The sequence below is a fragment of the Symphalangus syndactylus genome, chromosome 7 (assembly GCF_028878055.3).
Source record: "Symphalangus syndactylus isolate Jambi chromosome 7, NHGRI_mSymSyn1-v2.1_pri, whole genome shotgun sequence".
Classification (NCBI taxonomy): domain Eukaryota; kingdom Metazoa; phylum Chordata; class Mammalia; order Primates; family Hylobatidae; genus Symphalangus; species Symphalangus syndactylus.
In genome coordinates, this window is record NC_072429.2 from 101,130,378 (window position 1) to 101,144,666 (window position 14,289).

General features: G+C 39.9%; 1 protein-coding gene and 1 pseudogene across 7 annotated transcripts in view; both read right to left on the reverse strand.

Moving 5' to 3' along the window:
- The window catches only part of UBR5 (ubiquitin protein ligase E3 component n-recognin 5), a 149,699-nt gene that overhangs the window by 116,866 nt on the left and 18,544 nt on the right, over nucleotides 1-14,289 (reverse strand). The gene's annotated exons all lie outside the window — the stretch shown is intronic.
- LOC129487110 (uncharacterized) lies at nucleotides 8,301-8,410 on the reverse strand (annotated as a pseudogene).

The following is a 14,289-nucleotide window of genomic DNA, read 5'->3' on the forward strand; positions in this document are numbered from 1 at the left end:
AAAGTTAACATATACTTCTGTATTAGTCTGTTTTCACACTGCTATAAAGACATACTCGATGCTGGGTAATTTATAAAGAAAAGAGGTTTAATTGATTCATAGTTCCACATGGCTGGGAAAGCCTCAGGAAACTTACAATTATGGCAGAAGGGGAAGAGACATGTCTTCCATTGCAGCTACAGAGAGAGAGCAAACGAGAACAGGGAAAACTGCCTTATAAACCAATCAGCTCTCGACCGGGCATGGTGGCTCATGCCTGTAATCCGAGCACTTTGGGAGGCCAAGGCAGGTGTATCACTTGAGGCCAGGAGTTCAAGACCAGCCTGGTCAACATGGTGAAACCCCGTTTCTATGAAAAATACAAAAATCAGCCAGTCATGGTGGTGTGTGCCTGTAATCCCAGCTACTGGGAAGGCTGAGGCATGAGAATCACTTGAGCCCAGGAGGCAGAGTTTGCAGTCAGCTGAGACCCCACCACTACACCACTCTGCCTGGGTGACAGAGCAGGACCTTGTCTCAAACAAACAAACAAAACCATCAGATCTTATGAGAACTCACTATCATGAGAACAGCAGCATGGGGGAAACCATCCCCATAATCCAATCACCTCCCATCGTGTCCCTCCCTTGACATGTGGGGATTATGGGGATCACAATTCAAGATGAGAAGCCATATCCACTTCTATCAGATACTGACAGTTCAAGCAGACAAAATATCAGTAAAGGCAGAAACACTGACAAACAACATTAATAACCTTTCTCTAACAAATATACAGAAACCTACCTCCAAAGTGAGGAGTCACAGACTTTTTTTAAGGTATAAAGCATGTATCTCTGACTTCTGAATTTAACAGATAAGTAAAACTTCCTTCAAATTATAAGAACAAATATAATTTTACCAACTTTTCATTTTTCCAAATGAGATTCAGAAAAGAACAACTATTATTACTAACATTTAAGAAAAGATGGTTTTTAAATTTAAGAAAGTCAAAAAAGAAAAAAAGGCAATCTAAAATAAAACCTCTTTCTCACTAATCATGGACTGTGAAGATTTTCTTAGAAAATGGCACCACAGCAGAGAATTGTACAATTCAATATTTCTTAACTTTTTTGATCTCAGGAAAAAGAAACATACAGATATTTCCATTTAACAGTGAGTCTTTGCTATAACAGTTTCCTTGTTTTACATTTGAGAAAACAAGTGACTACAGAGGTTAAGTGATTTACCTGTAATCACTCAGTTAAGAGGAAAGTGGGAAAGAAGGCATGAGACAAAACCTTCCCTCTATCCTTGCCATCATGCCACACCTGCCACGGGCCCAATTAAATTAACAAATACTTCCTGAAAGCCCACAGTATAAGGTTTTACAAGAAATAAAATGAACTGTAAAATACAGCATGGGAGGAGGTCAGGGAGAGGAGACCAACAGAATCACCTGTGGAGGGGGCGTCTCTACATACTCGGGAATACCACCTTAATAGGGGGCCACAGTTACAGAATCCAGCGTAACCTACCCTTCAGGAAGCCTAAACTTCAGGAAAAAAGGAAAGCTGAGAACCACTGATTCAAATCCATACATCTCAAGTAGTTTATAATCTACTTGTAAAAGCAAAGTAAGCAGAAAAACATTTCAAAAAAGGAAATATAACACAAGGGTAGAGGGAGACACACACAAAAAGAAAACACAAACCCTGATTACAGTGACTTTAGAACAATTTTTTAAAGCCTGAAGATCAACAGAAGCCTCGCAAAATTAAATCTTGAGTAACGCTTGAGTGCACTTTGATAAGTTAGTTATTAAATGTGCATATCCTGGGATACTCATTTTCAGGAGGAAAATGTAGTTATTGCAAAGACAAAAGCAGGCTTTAAGCCTCTCCTTGAGAGCAAACAACAGGACCACAGCCAAGAACCACAGATACATGAGCAGAGATTATAAGAAAAGTGCGTGTGCTAAAGAGAGAATCACATTAACACATACACACAGACACACACACTGGGTATGAAGAAGTTGTGTATTTAGAGAAAACAGGAATAATTTTCAGGCATGTAACTTCTAGTTAAGTGTATGTATATCTCAAATACCTCCTGCAATTACACTGAGATGACAAATTTTGAAAAACAAATGAATTTTAAAGTTACAGGGACAAAGAGAAAGAGGAGGCTAGCGCATTCAACAAATTTTGGAAGCTGGAAAGCTGACAGACAAGTGGCCAGTGAGTTCACGACAAGAGAAAACTTTTCAGCCTAAACCCTACGTGGTAGGAGGAAGCCGAAAATGAACAGGTCAATTTTTAGGAACTGGAGGCATCACATTCCTCTGAAGCCTGAGGGTAACTCAAAACAGGAACTGTTGGAAATTAGCATAAGGAGTAGTTAAACCGCTAGCTCCCCACCCTCCAGACTGGAGACTGCTCCCCTTTCAGAGGCTAAACATTTCCTACTTAGCAAAATTCAGCCAGAGTAATAATAGCCTGAGAATACACCCAGAATCCGTGTGGGAGGGAGAAGGGGTGTCAGAGACCAGAAGAAAAAGTGAAAGCTGTCTGTTGAAATCATTACTTAGCCCCCATCCCAGAATGCTTACAGCCACGTTCTTACCTGCCAGGATTCCTCTTTGGGGAAACCAGCCCAACAAGAAAAATAAATATATTTAACAGAATATTTTTAAAGAAGTTGGTCTGATGGAAAACAGTGCAGAAAAGGTAAGAAAATCACAGTATCTATGAAGTTGTCATACATCCAACCACTAGGAATTCCAAAAAGAGAAGAATGATAAAATGGATGGGGAGGGAAAAGTATTAAAGAAATAACAAGAAAAACTTGTGAATGACATGAGCTTCCAGAATAAAGGGACCCATGAAGTATGTGGACCCAAAATACAATGAATGAGTAAAGGACCTACATCAAGGTACATCAGCGTGAAATTTCTCAATATAAGGGACGAAAGGAAGACCCTAAAATATCTCAGGGCATGAGGTCATAAGGCATAGGGTTAGGGAGATGTCAAGCAGAAAGAATCAAAACAGCACTGAACTCCCCAAAAGGGATACTGGAAGCTATGAAACAATGATGTAATGCCTTCAAAATTTTGAGGAAAAGGCCGGGCGCAGTGGCTTAAGCCTGTAATCCCAGCACTTTGGGAGGCCAAGGCGGGCGGATCACAAGGTCAGGAGATCAAGACCATCCTGGCTAATACGGTGAAACCCCATCTCTACTAAAAATACAAAAAAATTAGCCAGGCGTGGTGGCGGGTGCCTGTAGTCCCAGCTACTTGGGAGGCTGAGGCAGGAGGATGACATGAACCCGGGAGGCGGAGCTTGCAGTAAGCGGAGATGGCGCCAGTGCACTCCAGCCTGGGCGACAGAGCGAGAGTCCGTCTCAAAAAAATAAAAATAAAAATAAAAATTTTTTGAGGAAAAATTATTCCCAACCAGAAATCATATATATAGCCAATACAATGTACAGCCAGAAAATAAATTTGCTTTCATCTTAATAAACCAAAAAAATGGCATATCAACAACAGAGTAGGGACAAGCCTTTTTGAAAACGACATAGAACTTTTTAAACAATCAAAATAGTTCTAAAATTCCTTAAAATGTCACTGAAACAGTTAAGTGAAAAAAACAAACAGAAAAAAATCAATCCTGCCTTTTTGGATGAAGAAAGTACTGTACAGCGACTCACTAGTCCAACTAACTTTACAGCAATGATTCTCATCTTTTCTTCAAAGGTGATAGAACATTAAAGGTACTATTTGTGTTTAAAATGTATATGGGCAATTTTAATCATCTTTCAATATTTTAAAGGTTAGTATACATTAACAGAAATCCTCAGGAGTGCCCTAAAAATCTGAACTGTGGCTAGGCATGATGGCTTACGCCTGTAACCAGCACTTAGGGAGGCCAAGGTGAGAGGAACACAGAGTCCATGAGTTTGAGACTAATGTGGGCAACATAATGAGACCCCCACCTCTACAAAAAATTTAAAAATTAGCTGGGCATGGTGGTACATGCCTATAATCATAGCTACTTGGGGGGCTGACGTCAGAGTATGGCTTTTGAGCCTTGAAGGTGGAGGCTGCAGTGAGCCATGATTGCGCCACTGCACTCCACCCTGAGTGACAGAGCAAGACCTTGTCTCAACAAAGAAAAATCTGAGTTGCGTACATCAATAAATAGAGGTAGACAACCCATTGTTACAGGGTCCCTAGGCTCCATGAAGCCACTGAGAAGCCCCAAGATGCTCTAAAAGGAAGGCTAGCACCATGTAAGACAGAAGGCATGTGAATATAATACCCACCATGCTTCAGTCAAGGGTGGAAGAGATGGGTAAACAGCTATAGAGCAGATGGAAGACAGGAGCTTGAGGTGAAGAAGAGCAAGGAACAGGGCAAAGACCAAAATAAAACACACACACACACACAAATTTAGGGACAAGTCTCTTGAGAAACCAAAAGAACTCTGCTGAGCTGCAAAGGAGTTCCAAGTTCTACCTGAAACCAGCAAGTCTAAAAGGGCCTTACCTCTCTAAACTCTCTTACTAGCTTCTTGAGTTATTGGCTTGACCAGACAAGCAAGAAAAACTCTAACCATAACAATCAAGATGTAAAGGCCTGAACTTTAAACTAAATCAAGAGCTTTGATCTGAAATACCAACAAAGGGTTACTGAGTCCCTCAACACATACCAAAAAATAATTTGAAACAGAAATTCATTTGAATCATGGTAAGGTTTACTTTGACATTTGCATCAACAGGGTATTACAGCACATAATATACTTAGTACAGAGCCTAGTACAGAATGTTAGCTGCTCCTGCTGTTTCTTCCATTACCATTTCTGACTGAAAGAAAAACTGTTAAATGAGACGGGTAAAAAGGAATTTGGGGGTGCAGAAATGCTGTTATTACAACTGCCACTACTTATAATCAGTACCACTCTGGATGAAGAGATCAAAGGTGAATCCAAGTATCTATCATTACACCTCATTAAAAAATAAGCACTGAAATACATCCAAAATAGATCTCATAACTAACTCAATACCTGGACATAACTGAAGCTCATGTATAAATTGTTCTGTATTTCATATTTACTGTAAAAATAATGTGAAGCATGGAATCGATCAAATTCATGGATGGTTATCTCAACTTCTCCAAATTACATTTAGAATTACCTCTATCCCACTCAAGTGACCTATCAAAAATACCTACCAAAAGTATAATTAAGGTACCACAGTCCAGTAAGCACTTCCTCTTTTGACCTCTTCCAGAATTTCTCGACTCTATTTTTTTTTTTTTGTTGAGACAGGTCTCACTATGTTGCCCAGTCTGGAGTGTAGTGGCTATTCACAGACACTATCATGATGCACTACAGCCTCAAACTCTCAAACTCTCAAACTCCTGGGTTCCAGTGATCCTTCCACCTCAGCCTTCCCCAGTAGCTGGGACTATAGGAACAAGCTACTGCAACCCAGCTAATCCCATTCAATTTTGCAATTAATCACTTACTGCTTTGAAGTGTCATCTCTATACTGCTATTCTACCTTTTACATTTCTATTTTCCCAACTATATAGTAAGCTTACCCTTAAGGATAAGGCCTGTAACTTTTTGCACATCCAGGCATTTAGTACAAAGTAGGTACTGTGTGGATTGACTAAAGATACTAGAATATTATACAAAACCAGAGACTAACTGTTCACAAACTTTCTCACCCAAACACATAAAAGATAGAAACAATTCAGTGTCACTATGGTAATGATATAATCATTCTAATATGATGTGCATAGTCCACCATCTCACACCTTAGCATGTAAGGATGGAGAAGCAAGAGCTTCATAAATAGGTACTGGCATACTGGCTTCAAAAATGAACAGTGATCCCTGTTTCAACATTCAAATGGAGACCAGGTGCGGTGACTCACACCTGTAATCCCTACACTCTGGGAGGCCAAGGCAGGTGGATCACCTGAGGTCAGGAGTTTGCGACCAGCCTGGCCAATATGGTGAAACCCCATCTCTACTAAAAATACAAAAATTAGCTGGGTATGGTGATGTATACCTGTAATCCTAACTACCCGGGAGGCTGAGGCGGGAGAATCGCTTGACCCCAGGAGGCAGAGGTTGCAGTCAGTTGATCACAGCACTGCACTCCAGCCAGGGCAACAGAGCAAGACTCCATCTCAAAAAAAGAAAAAAAGAAAAATGAGCATAGAGACTGTCATTTTATACATGGTCTCCTCTCCTCCATCAAACCCCACGCAAAAGGGAAGAAAAGATACATGATAGTGATCCTGTCCTCTGCCAACAGATTAAAATTTTAATACAGTTTTTAAAAAAAATTCACGTAGACAAAAGATAACAGTTAATGTACTGTTTTTAAAGGCTGGAGCACAGTCCTTTAGTATGACATTTTGTTTTTATCTACAAATACTTAAAACTTTAGTTCATATAGGCCGGGCGTGGTGGCTCATGCCTGTAATCCCAGCACTTTGGGAGGCCGAGGCAGGCGAATCACAAGGTCAGGAGTTTGAGATCAGCCTGGCCAACATGGTGAAACCCTGTCTCTACTAAAAATACAAAAATTAGCCTGGTGTGGTGGCGGGCACCTGTAGTCCCAGCTACTCGGGAGACTGAGGCAGGAGAATTGCTTGAACCCAGGAGGCGAAGGTTGCAGTGAGCCGATATCCGCCACTGCACTCCAGCCTGAGTGACAGAGCAAGACTCCGTCTCAAAAAAAAAAAAAAAAAAAAAAAAGACCTGTACTCAGAGACCCACCACTACACAGCTGTACAGCAAGGGAACCACACTATCTCCTTCAACTCAAATTGCTTCCCCGACAACATTGTCAGGATGTTAAATAAAACAATGTTTGGAAAACACAGTGCTTCATGCGTAGTAACAATGCTAAATATAACACTTAAAATGTGCAAACCTCATGATTTACCTAATCAGCCTCTAAATATTATATAATTCTAGCCCAGAAACTTACATTCCTCAATCTCCAAAGGGAGACCTCCACAAAACAATAATTTACTATAATGTCAGTATCTATCAGCTCACATAACCACATAAATAAAACTTCTGTATCGATTATAAAATTCACAGTCCATTAGGTTTTTAAAATATCTCTAATGTAAAAGATTCTCCAACATTTATATCAAACTATGATTAACGAAAAGTTCCTGGTCAGGGGTGGTGGCTCATGCCTGTAATCCCAGCACTTTGGGAGGCCGAAGCAGACAGATCACTAGAGCCCATGAGTTCGAGATCAGTCTGGGCAACATGGTAAGACCCGAAACCTCACCTCTACTAAAAATACAAAAATTAGCCAAGCGTGGTAGCACGCACCTGTAATCCCAGCTACTCGGGAGGCTGAGGCATGAGAATCCCTTGAACCTGGGAAGCAGAGGTCACAGTGAGCTGAGATCACACCACGGCACTCCAGCCCAGGCAACACAGTGAGACACTGTCAAAAAAAAAAAAGGAAGGAAGGAAGGAAAAAAGGAAAAGCTCCTCTGTGATACACTGAGCTTTGTAATTCTTTAGCCACTGTTTTTGTCTTGGCTTCAAGAAAGTCTAAAAACTGTTTCTACTTAATTTGACACTTCACTAACATTTCTACCAACTTTCCCATCCAGAACTTCTTACTCCTTCCCCTCTGTTAGACCCAGGCAGACCCTTAAAAACTGTCTAGTCTCACATCCTTGTCTTATGAGTAACAAGAAGGCTTTCAGATATAAGGCCTCTTTTGATTAGAAACAAAATATGTGATGTATAAAACATATGTGTAAAATAAACACATGATCTTTTTCACATTCACACAAAAGATCCTGCAACTTCATCACATATTCAATGAAAACTGCAAAATACCCAAGAAAAATGGCACATATACTAATAGCCCCTTGAAAACTGACCACAAATAATATCAAAATACTCTCTTAGGCACAGATATGAAATAATAAGCCCTATTTCCAATAAACTTTGCATGCAAACAGATGTGTCTTCTTCGTATTAATCATACTGGCAAACTACACATTTATTGCAACAATAATGCCCCACACCCAAAAGATTTTTGGAGTTTACCTTTTGGAAGTGACATTAAGATTTCTTTAGAATGCCACTACATACCCAGTCCCCAGTACAATGCCTGACACACAGTAGGCATGCAAACTATTAAATGAATATACGCGATAGTAGTATTTCAGTGCAGACATGTCTCTGAAAATAGAAAACATTCAGTCCTAAAGCTTACTAATTTAATTAAATGGATGATGAAGCCGAGTAGTTCTTTTTTCTTTTTTCGTATCAGAAGAGTAACGTGCTGATGACGTCATAACAAGGTTTGAGGGTGGCACATCTCACATATGCATATGAACACCTAATCGTCACGCTTATAATAGACTACAAAACGATCCTGAGTAGTTTTTACAAAATACTATTTCATAGAAAATACACCCTGAGTCTGAGCAGAGTCATAGTAAAGAACTAATCGCTAGCTCACATTTCAATCTTTAAGTCTCAGAATACATCAAATGCTTCACATTTCCTAAACAATGCACCTAATCAATCACCTCACTATGTAAGTAATACTAGTGATGTCAAAGAAACACATTTATATTGACTTACCTTGTGATTCTGACCTAGATGCTTTTAAGGGGGCCTCTGTGATGTTAAACCAACTGTCGAGTTCAATAATTCTCTCAGGAAATTGTTTGTTAGTAGTTACACTTCCATAATATGTATTATTCTGTCCAATGCCATAAATGTTAAGTCCTTATAGTTTGTTTTCAAATACATAGTATCAGTCTTTTCTAAAACATTCATAGTACCCAAATCTCTTTCTAAATAATTATGCTTTACTATTATCATTTTTCTTAATGATCACAGTGGTTTAAAAGAAATCTATAAATTATTTGATACTTCTCCCATCAAGAGGTAGAGTCTAATTACTCTTCCTCATACATAAGCTAGCCTGATGACTTGCTTCTCGCAAAGGTAATGAGGCAGAAGTGACGCTGCAAAACTTCTAAGGCTAGGTCATAAAAAGGAATTCCAGCCCGGTTTTATTTCTTGGGATGCATGCCTTTGAAACTCTGAGCTACCATGTTAAGGACTCTGGCTAATAGAAGTCTCCATGTTAAAGAGACTACACAGATAGAGATGCCTAAAGAATCCCAGCTGTTGCAGACAGACCCCAGTTGTTTGAGTCTTTAAATGAAGAAGCCTTCTAGATGACTCCAGCATTTGACTGCAACTATATGAGAAACATAGAGTAAGAACCACCTAGCAAGTACTGTCAATTCCCAGAAGAGATAATAATAATATATGATTGTTGTTTTACCCATTAAGTTTGGGTTGGTTTACTGCCCAGCAATAAAAAATCAGGATGATGAACAAAGAAAGAACCTCAACATTTTCTTGGGCCCTGGCTCCACTGGTATATGACTAAAGCCTCATTTATGCTTCATCTTTACTATCTTCCTTTTACTGCACTACATTTAAAAAACAAATTTTCTTCCTATTAATATTAAGGATTTTTTTTTTTTTTTGAGACAGAGTCTCGCTCTGTCACCCAGGCTGGACTGCAGTGGCACAACCTTGGCTCACTGCAAGCTCTGCCTCTCGGGTTCACGCCATTCTCCTGCCTCGGCCTCCCAAGTAGCTAGGACTACAGGCGCCCGCCACCACGCCTGGCTAATTTTTTGTATTTTAAGTAGGGACGGGGTTTCACTGTGTTAGCCAGGATGGTCTCGATCTCCTGACCTCATGATCCGCCCACCTCGGCCTCCCAAAGTGTTGGGATTACAGGCGTGAGCCACTGCGCCCAGCCAAGGATTATTTCTGAAAAAATAAAAAAACTTTCTATTAATTTAAATCTATGAACTTCCTTCAACATTTATTTCAAATACTTATTTACAAATCTATTTAACCATAGACTCACCTGAATAGCACGTTTGCTCAAAATAAAAGCCAATCCTTATGTAGCATCAAGAAGCAACACTTTGGGGCAGGCATGGTGGCTCACACCTGTAATCCCAGTACTTTCGGAGGCTGAGGTGGGCAGATCGCTTGAAGTCAGGAGTTCAAGACCAACTGGCCAAAATGGTGAAACCCCATCTCTACTAAAAATACAAAAATTAGCCTAGCGTGGTGGCAGGCACCTGTAATCCCAGCTACTCGGAAGACTGAGCCGAGATCGTGCCACTGCACTCCAGCCTCGGCAACAGCGAGACTCTGTCTCAAAAAAAAAAAAAAAAAAAAAAAAAAAAAAGCCACACTTTCATATATACAACTGACAGGCCAATTCTCAACAATCACACCCGGTAATGTATACTGATAGAATGTTATTTCCTCATCCCTACAGTCAGGAGAGTGCATAAGGAAACAAAAGTTGACAAAGCCAAAACCCTCACCAACCATTAATCTCTTAGAAAAATGGTCTCCAAACATCCCTGTAAATTTAACAAGTGCACAAACTGGCCTATCGCTTCCACATGTTTTGAAGCTAAGCCACTGCTAGTCACAGGATGTTAATCTGACAATACCATGTAGTCCAACGCAAAATATTGCGAAATGAAGCTGCGAATCTCGCAAAAGGTACAAGACTTCATGAGGTCTAGAGAAAGCAATGTTGAGAAATTCAACAAAACGTACACACACATCAGTGACAAACCAACAAACATATACACAGACCAATTAAAAGACAATGAATATCGAGGCTGGGTGTGGTGGCTCACCCCTGTAATCCCAACACTTTGGGAGGCCGAGGTGGGAGAATCCCTAGAGCCCAAGAGTTTAAGATCAGCCTGGGCACCATAGTGAGATCCCATCTCTACTTCAGAGGCCAAGGTGGGAGAAATCACTTCAGCCTGGGAGGTTGATGCTGCAGTGTACAGTGATGGTGCCACTGCACTGCATCCTGGGCAGCAGAGCAAGACCCTGTCTCAAAGAAAAGAAAGCTGAAAGTGACAATTGTGCTTTAACATAGAATGACAACATCAAATGATTACATGTAGCCCTTGCAAAAACCACAAATATGTTTGTACAAATTACTCCACGATAAAATTCAAATGAAACCAAATGCAGCATGTGAACTTTGACTGAACTCTGGTTTAAAAATTCCCACTATTATACACAGGCATTTTGAGGACAGGTGGAGAAAAATGAGTATACACTGAGTATTGGATGATATTAGGGAATTTTTGTTAATTTCCTATAAAGTGTGATAATGGTAAAGTGGCTACATAGAAAAAGGAGAAAAAGGTTCATATTTAGAAGATACAAGCACATGCATTTAAAAATGAAGTAAACTTTCAAATAGTTCAAAGCTATTTATATACACACATATTTTGCAAATATAGCAAAATCTTAGTAAGTTAAGCAGGAATATCATCACCCTTATTCAGCCAAGAAGTTACAGAAGATAACATCCTCCTCCATCTACAAACCTTAGGATTAAAGGTTTTCTTACAAAAGGGAGGGGAGAAATATGTCAGAAGCGTTCAAACCACAGCAAATCCATCCTGAATTGCAGATGCTGGTTAAAGTAAGGCTGAGACCTACTAGGCCGCGTTCCCAGACGGTTAGGCATTCTGAGTCACAGGATGAGATAGAAGGTCAGCACAAGATATAGGTCATAAAGACCTTGCTGATAAAACAGGTAGCAGTAAAGAAGCCAGCTAAAACCCATCAAAACCGGGAGGGCAATGTAAGTGACCTCTGGTAGTCCTCACTGCTATACTCCCAACAGTGCCATGACAGTTTACGAATACCAAGGCAATGTCAGGAAGTTACCCTATATGGTCTAAAAAGGGGAGGAATCCTCAGTTCCTAGTAATAGCCTACCCCCTTTCCAGAAAAACTCATGAATAATCCCTATTATTAAGATCAGAAAATAACATTCTCTCAGTATATGTTACCAGTGTGATTGTTGAGAGTTGGCCTGTCAGGTGTATTATTTACTAGGGTATATGCTATTGTTTAGCGTATGATCAAGAAATAACCATAAAAATTAGCAATCAGCAGCCTTTGGGGACTGCTCTGCCTACGGAGTAGCCATTCTCTATTCCTTTACCTTTTTAATAAACTTGCTTTCACTTAAAAAAAAAATTTACCAAATCTAGAAGGTATTATCTACCATCTAGGTTATCCAGATAATTCATTGTTCATTCTTTCAATTCTTCTGCATGTTTGAAAATGTTTACAATAGAATACTGGAAAAAACAAAAATAAAAATCTCACTAAAGCTACACACACACACACACACACCTCCCAGTCAAGAACCTCCATTTAAGGAAGGCCTCCTAAAGAAAATACAGAAAAAAAAAAAAGGTAAAGTTATAATGTGCTCTCTTTCAATGTTATCAGGACTATTAGATACCAAAAAAAAAACTTCCAAAGACTTGATTCATTCTTTATCCTAAAGATCAGAATATAGTGACAAGAACTAGTTTTTATAAAAATACAGGATTCTGCTTAGTTTTGAAGTTCAAATTAATAGAGATATATGCTAATGTACCTCAGGCACTAGGGATGCAAAGGCAACAATGAGCCTGTTATCAAAGAGGTCTCCCTACAGCTCTCCCAGATGACACTCACAAGCACAGACTGAAGGAAGAGCAAGTTTAAAGAGTAGCACTGCACCAAAGATAAGAATGTGTCATAAATCACTTAGATACTACAAAGAATAGTAGTTCAATGGGCTTTCCCATCATTTTCAACTGATTACAATTTTTAATAAGACATTTCAAATAGATAAAATGTATGAAAATTAAACACTACATATTTCAAAAGTGTTTCATGCAAAATCTTGTCACTAGAATGTGAACTCCACAGGGGCAGACATTTTTGCCTGTTTTCCTGACTGATGTAGTCCAAGTGTCTGACCCAAAACAAGCCCTCAGTAAATTATTTGTTGACTAACAATGAATGAATGAAACTTTAAGTCAATTTTTTTAAATGCCTTATGGGAATCTTCATTTATATTTAAGTTATGATGAAAATTCTGGTCAATTTACTAGGGGAAAAAAAGGGCTTAAATTTTACTACAATTTTTTTTACAAGTTGTCTTCTCCCAGAGTTAATTCTGAATGTAAAAACGGAAACAATAGGCGGTGGTTTACGCTAGTAATCCCAGCAGTTTGGGAGGTCAAGACAGGCAGATCACAAGGTCAAGAGTTCGAGACCAGCGTGGCCAACATGGTGAAACCCCGTCTCTACTAAAAATACAAAAAATTAGCCAGGCATGGTAGCACACACCTGTAGTCCCAGCTACTCAGGAAGCTGAGGCAGGAGAATCGCTTGAACTTGGGAGGCGGAGGCTGCAATGAGCCGAGATCACGCCACTGCACCCCAGTCAGAGAGACAGAGCAAAGTTTCTTTTAAGAAGTTTCTAGAGCCAGGCATGGTGGCTCATGCCTGTAATCCCAGCACTTTGAGAGGCTGAGGAAGGCGGATCACTTGAGGCCAGGAGTTCGAGACCAGCCTGGCCAGCATGGCAAAACTCCATCTCTACTAAAAATACAAAAATTAGCCGAGCATGGTGGCACACGCCTGGAGTCCCAGCTGCTCTGGAGGCTGAGGCACAAGAATTGCTTGAACCAGGGAGGCGGTGGTTGCAGTGAGCCAAGATCCTGCCACTGCACTCCAGCCTGGGCGACAGAGCGAGACTCTGTCTTAAAAACTAACAACAAAAAGTTTCTAGAGGAAAAAATATTTTAGATGAAACTAAATTACTATTCTTTATTCAATGATTTTCACATTCTTATTTTAAGTGAATAGTTAAATAAGGTAAAACACTTTCCCAGGAATTTATTCTCTTTCTTGAGACGGACTCTCGTTCTCTCCCAGGATGCAGTGCAGTGGCACAGTCTCGGCTCACTGCAACCTCTGCCTCCCGGGTTCAAGCCATTCTCCTGCCTCAGCTTCCTGAGTAGCTGGGATTACATTCGCACACCACCGCGCCCAGCTAATTTTTGTATTTTTAGTAGAGACAGGGTTTCACCATCTTGGTCAGGCTGGTCTCTTAACTCCTGACCTCATCATCTGTCCGCCTTGGCCTCCCAAAGTGCTGGGGTTACAGGTGTGAGCCACCGTGTCCGGCCAGAATTTATTCTATTATTAAAATAATATATTCTCATATATAGAAGTATATAAAATACAAAATCATATCAAGAAATATCAAAAGTAATCAACCATAACCCAGAGGCAAGTATACCGTCATTTTGTTTTAGCACTTATGAAACTTTAGTCTTTACCACAGTTAATATTATAGACTTTTTCACCTCTTAGAT